General features: G+C 41.4%; 1 pseudogene; it reads right to left on the minus strand.

Annotated features, from left to right (window-relative positions):
* Positions 1-3,536: 3,536 nt before the first annotated feature.
* Positions 3,537-7,103, minus strand: LOC112903215 (annotated as a pseudogene).

The following is a 7,103-nucleotide window of genomic DNA, read 5'->3' on the forward strand; positions in this document are numbered from 1 at the left end:
CTTTTTGGATACTTCGTAATAGACGTCATTAGTCACTTTTAACTGCATTAGTAAATTGTTTTAAAAAGATCAGTAAACAGGATCACATCTTAACTTTCCAACTGCCAATATTTTCACTGGTCGATTTTTGATATAGAGGTCTTTAGATGGTTAAGCAGGCCTGAGTGCAGATCAGCCCAAGGGCAGTTGAGGTTAAAACATATTCAACATATATTTTATGTATTACATATCAACAAAACCATTGTTCAATGCAAAGAAATGGTTTCTAAATTGAATATTTGGTTACCAAGAGACAGCAGCTGGTACCGTATAAATTAAGCCTGCACCGAATGGAACAGTTCAGATATAATAAATCCACAAGATTTTGGGTGAAGCACTCATGTTAGGTTTCATATGTTGTACTCCCACACTGTCTCGCGGATATATAAACATGAGGAAGCTTGAGAACATTATGAGTTGCTTGTGTTTCGCTAAACCTTACTAGGCTCTACCTAGGAAAGGGAGGCAAAGGGAAACCAAGCTCAACCTTCCCTCGAGCTATATATGACTGCAGTAAGCAATTCTGCCTCCAAGATGATGTGCACCATTGACACATTTGCTGAAGGTAACCTGCCTGGACAGCGAAGTAGAGTCCAAGCTCTAGCCACACTCGCAACCATGGCGCGCTTCATGGCATTGGCACAATATTGACAGGAGGCTTTTTCGTTAGCTCCTCGCTTGGCAGGAACTTATATATCCTCTGATTCACAAAGCAGAGCGCAGAACCAAGCGGTAGGAGTGCACAGTGTGGATGAACAATTAACAGTGCTGCTGCTGAAGAACCGGTAAAACTCAATTGAAGCTAAATCCTGTATGTATCAGAAGCACATAACTCACAGTTTGATCAAATGTTGAGCCACTTCGTCCTTTCCTTGGTACAATGCTCATCTGCGCATCAGATTTGTTCTTTCTTTTTTTCTCAAAAGAATATATCAGATCTTGTTTGCTAATATGGTTCAAAATGTCTCACTCTTCGTAAATCCATTGATGTACATGGCACCCAGTGAAAAATCAGAGAGAATATATTCGAGGTGTCTAAATGACTGCATCGACAAATTGGACAAGTGTGAGTACCCAGTATGATGCAACTTATTGGAGCAAGCTCTGGCGTGTTCTGGTCCATGGCTGCTTGAGCTCCCTCCGAGCATTGGCACCATATTTGTTAGAGTAGCGTTGCTCTCTCAGCAAGTGCAACCGCTGAGTCGTCAAAGAGAGAGGGTGCCCGCGCTTCGGAGTGCAACGAGTAGGAAACTGATATACTAATCGGTGAGAGTGAGTTCCTCTGCAGAGGAACCGTTTCCACACATGATCACTGTGTCCGACCCATGTACAACTAATAAGCCTGTCATTTGCCTTGGGCCACATGAGCTGCTGGTAAGACCTGTGATAGGTGCATTCAGTGCAGACATTCATGGGTCATGTATTTATTGTTTGCATGGAGGTATATAGTTTTCCACTAAAAGAAGAGGCATGAATCCCAAAGAAACCATAACCACCTTATCCTCACGATTTCTTTAAGAGTAATAAAATCGTTTTACCCTGTGAATTTGTCACCGAATCTGAGAAACAACCCCAAACTTAAAAATTAGAAATCTTGCATACCTCAACTATCAAAACTAGACAAACTAACCCATTAACCGTTTCAAAACGGTTTTCTATGGTGGTTTTGCTTATGCTGCTAGCCATGCCCCGCGAGGCCGCGACACCTACCTATAGATTCGTCTCATCGTGTTGTAGCTGGTAGGCATGTGCACATCCTCATCGCTGGCCGGCCCACCGGTGGTGAGCTCCACCCCTCCGGCCGTCACCTGTGGCCACACCCATGGCTAGTGTAGCCAGACCATGGACCCCACTTGTCAGTCAAGGCAGTTGGAAGTGGGTAGGACTTAGTCGGATGAGAAATCAAGCTCTAAAAATTCTGACATGTTGGATCTATTGCCACATAGAAAAACCACCTTAAAAACCACTTTGAAATTGTCAATGTGAGTAATTTCTCTGGTATTTTAGAGTTGGAGGGCGTAGTTGTTGTCTGGTTTTTAAGGTGGGTTGTTTTTAGGGGGTTTTCCCAAACTCAGTCACAAGTTCAAGGGGTAAAATGGACTTTCTGCAAATCAAATTTCTTCTTTCTTTTTACAAATAAGACAATAGATCTTATGTGTTAATATGGCTGAAAAAGGTTTCCCTCTTATTAATTTCATAGATGTACATGACATTACATGAATGATATAATAGATTCAAACACGCTTGGTGAATTGAAACAAAATAAAATTATACAGGGATTTGATTGGGTGGGAAATGTTGTTGTGGCGGCTGTTGCCGTGCTGATTAATCCATGATGACTATTGATATGTCAATATTTGTAAAGACACTTGTTTTATCTTTTCTTGGTGTCAGTTACATCACATGTTTTATCTTTTCATTGGTGTCAGTCACATCACATGATTGCTTTTTTTTTGGGGTACATATCTGGATAGATGATAATAGATCTACATATATGGATGGATGACACTAGATCAACTAAATGTTAGCACACTATGATTATCTGGAAGTTGTACTGTTAGTAACCTAATTGATCATTGTGAGGACTTTCCATGTATTGACTCATCCAATGATGGAGCTAGAAAAAATATAGGTGGGGCGGCTAAGAAACTAATTAAAAGAAAAATGCACAATATTGGCGTCAATCCTCGCATCATATATTGCAAATCACACAAATTATAGCAAAAAGGTGTATAAGCAACACAAGTGTAGTTTTAAGATGGTACCTCGAATTTGAAGAATAAATTTATAGTTTTAACACCAAACATTGCAAAATACAAAAAAAACTAAAAATGGATGAACCTCGAAATTGTATAGAGGTCAACTAGCGAGTCATAATAAAGTGATCATATGCCTCAAATGTTGGTAAACATTATAAGAACATGCATACCAGTAGCAAAGCATTAAGAACATCTAGATCATTCTTTGGTATTGGCAAGTTTACTCTTCGATTTTTATGGCTTGAAACATCTTTTTAACTTTATCAATATCACGCATCATGGACCACTCCTGCTCTGCCACGCGCCTGGCTGCCACAGCGCCACTCCTGCTCTTCCTTAAATCATACATAGTGGGCTCATGGTGCTGACACCTTCTTTAAATCATACATAGAGAGCTTGTAATAAAATAAAGTTTGAATGTATGCACAATAGAACCGCAGTTCACATTCCATTATATTCACTTCATGTGAGCAATTTTTGATCCATTTGTTAGGAAAAATCTAAGCATAACACACGCATGTTCGCATTGAATGATGCATTGAGCATGAACAATATCATGAATTTCTGATTTCATATATAGCCACTGTTTCTGACTAGAGTTCAAGAAATCCGATCAACAAGCCTTTTATTTCCCTAGTTCTATGCTTCACTGACTTCTAGCTCCACTGGCTTGTGGTGCCGGTGCTGAGTAAGTTCAGTGCTTACTATGGAAGTCGGCGTTCGAGCTCCCTTCTTCCCCTAGCTCATCAAACTCAAAAGGTTTCTACATGCTACAAGGGTCAAGCCCTCCTCTGATTGACCTTCATTGTCCACTTGGAGCATTTGTGCCAATACTTCCTCGGGAACTGCAATCACCTGCTCCTTGATCCTGAAACCCACAAACACAAGAGAAATTTGTTTAAGTATTTGTTCATCACAAGTTCACATATCAGGAAAAGGTCACATCAGTGCGAAGTGCATGACCAGTATACAATACCTAAGTTCCAGATCTATGAGATCAATGTTCCCCCAAATGCTATTCTTAGTCCGGTTGGAAGTTATTGCAACAGAACCTCCGACAGGACAGAACTTCACCGACACGATTAGGAAATCAGAGAGGATTTTCTGCAGGCGAATACGGTCCCCGAAAAGCCTTTGCTTCAGAAATTTCTCTGCGAGGTCGCAAGAGACTATGATCCCTTTCCCTTGGCAAGCTGTCTGTACTTTAGTTACAGCAGCCAATACCATGTCTTGCAACACAAATTCACCCATCCTTGAATCCAAATATGTTGACCTGTGGAATCAATGATGGAGCAATATTAAGCTGAAAGCTACTCTTACAATGAGCAACACCATCAATTTGTTCTCTATGTCCGCGAACTTAATATAGATACAAAAAGTGAAGATGAATGGAAGAAAGTGGTACATATCATGCAAGACAAGCCTTTTCACCTTTGTAGTGTTGTTTCCTCGAAGGCTTGCTGCACATGTAGTGCATGCTGTAGCTCAAGGCAAGGAAAAAATAAAATGCAGGACACTCCAGTGAGAACACCATCTGCATTTTCTTTTCTCTTTGTTAATAGCAAGCACTCAATGTACCACCCATTTCGTTCAAAGAAGCCAAATGGAGCCTGATTTTCAGTTTCGTCACTGGCTAAAGTACTGTTTATTAGAATGCTAATGCTTAAAAATTCGTCTTTATCCTTCAACATGCAGGATGCATTGCTACTATCAAAGACCTCTCCAAGCAGCATCTTATGGAGAACCTCTTCTCTGTGCCACCCAGTAAGCTTTGCCATGGCTGCATTCCACTCATTGCACCTCCCATCTTTGTCAGCACCAAACATAGGAGTCAATAGGTTCGGATTGTTAATGAATACCTCTTCCTCATTTCGGGTATTTTCTTCAGAAGACATTTTGCAAACATCCATATCTTGAGCTACAAAGGACACCTCAACAACCTCTTCATGAAGATCTCGATTGATACAAGCATTTACTACCATGATAACAGGACCATCGCCCTTCTTTGAGCCATGAGTTTTCACCTCGAGTAGAACTTCCTTTTCTTCGATGCCTGTATAATTTTGTTGATGAAAATATTTGAAGGAAATAAAAATACTGCGAAATTATCATATAATGATTATTTTCCATGGTGTTGGATAGAGACATTGACAATTCAGAAGCTATCAATTTTGGTGCTAATTAAAACTTCTCTTTTAAAATAAAATAGAAGAACAATTTTATCAAATAAGGAATGACTAAAACATTGGGCAAATACACTAAAGTCAATCGTACAGAGCACATACCGCATAAAGCTAAAGATAGCACCCTCTGGACATTTGGTAAAGAAGATTCCTCCACTACGGTAAGCATGTGTCTTCCTAGGACCTCATCAGCTTTCAGACCTGTCAGTTGGGCCACTTTCAGATTCCATCCACAAACCAATCCATTGCCATCTACGGCCATGATCGGAACTGTTGCTGTTTCCATTAGTCGAAACATTTCCCTTGTTGCTGCCTGAACCTCAGGCAACACATTAGACTTGAGATGATCAATATAGTTATTTAAATGAGGCACTCTTGCTAACTCGTTTGCATCATTCAGTGATCCTCTAACCATAAGTTGCAGTGAGTCAATAGCATCCATCTCGTATTCATTCCAGGGCAAGCTCTTCATCCGGACAACTTGAAGAAATGCCTTAAAGGACAGCCTAGGGTGCATCCTTCTACAGTCATCCCTGTCAGATGGATTGTGCTTTTCACCTCCCCATTTAATTTCAGAAGCTGTATGTGACCTGAACCAGAAAAGAATGATGCTGGAAGTGATTTTAGCCATTCCACAAATCATGTCACCTAGGGAAGCAAGACCTGGATATGCAGCATCCTGGAAGTTAACAAAACTCAAGCTAGTAGAATCCCTATGAACATCTGACAGCCAGATGGCAATATCTCTTATCTGAGACACAGTTGGAGTTGTATGTAGCTGCCATACCTTGTCACCATACAGAAGAGCAGCACCGTCACATTTAACGAGGTCCGTGATATTTGGACTCCCAGATATGATGCTCAAGGGACATGCTTCCCTGAACAGCATGTTGGAGAGCCTTGCCTGCATATGTAGTATACTTTTCTCTTGCATCTGCTTCTCCAATTCAAGCTCCTTACTTATGTGGACAGCAAATACTTGCGCTATAAATTCACAGGCATGCCGTAGTGGAAAAGGGACATATCTAGGACTCCCATGGTGGCAAATAATGAGGCCCCATAGCTTCTTCTGGTGGTGTTGCGTTTGTTGTTTAATTACGACTTCAACATCTTCTGCATCTTCGTTTACCACAACAGCGATTACTAGGGACGCAACCGACTTCATGTACTGAAGGTGGCAGCTGTGTGGTGCCCTAAGAGTTGAACCACACAAGCTAACATGAAGGGGGAGTTTCGCATCTTCAATAATCTTCACCGGCCTCGCATGGCAGTCACTGATGATGTGGACATTGTTCTTCATAAAAAGAAACCTGGCAGCTTGTGGGATATCAGTGGCTGGATAATGTAGGCCACTATAGGGCTCAAGACCGGGTTTTGTTATCTCAGCTATGACCTCACCATGATAATCTTCAAGGAACTTGTAAGCCATGACCCTATCATATCTCATCAAGTCAAAGACTTCTTCTACCAAACTATTGCACAGGACATCCATGCTTCCACCATGTAGTGACTGGATTTTGGATATTGCCGTGGCAGCAAGCTTGTAAGGCTGCGAAGCCCATACAACAGCAGTAGGAAATTCAGAAGGGTGCACTGGCTCAAAATCCACCACTAGACAGCCAGCCACGTGATGGACAATGGCGTAGAACGGATTGCCTGATGTTTTGCATTGGACTATGATAGGATTCAGGGAAGAAACATCAGGAAATCCTAGTACCTTATCCAGTGTTGTGGCACCAGGGTCAGCAAAAAGAGATACTACATTGACACCAATGCACAAGTTTGGGGAATCATCGACACCTGACACTGTATGGCTGACTGCTGTTAACATTTCCGGTGCATTCTCACTGAATGCTATGACGTTGAGGCTCTTTGCATCAATTGCCAACAAGCAACCAAACGGCTGGATCAGATTTCCGCTCTGAATGTGCTGCAAGTAGCCTATGTTATTCTCCGAATGCCCATGCTGCTGCAATTTGGAGTGGTCAAAAGAATGACCAGATTCTTCATAGTATGGATCTAGTAAAACATCAAGGGTTGTTTGTGGTAATATCCTTGATGTGGAACTCTGTCCGGTTCTGTTGGATGAATTGGAGCATTGACTAGGCTTTTCTGAAGACAT

The sequence above is a fragment of the Panicum hallii genome, chromosome 8 (assembly GCF_002211085.1).
Source record: "Panicum hallii strain FIL2 chromosome 8, PHallii_v3.1, whole genome shotgun sequence".
Classification (NCBI taxonomy): domain Eukaryota; kingdom Viridiplantae; phylum Streptophyta; class Magnoliopsida; order Poales; family Poaceae; genus Panicum; species Panicum hallii.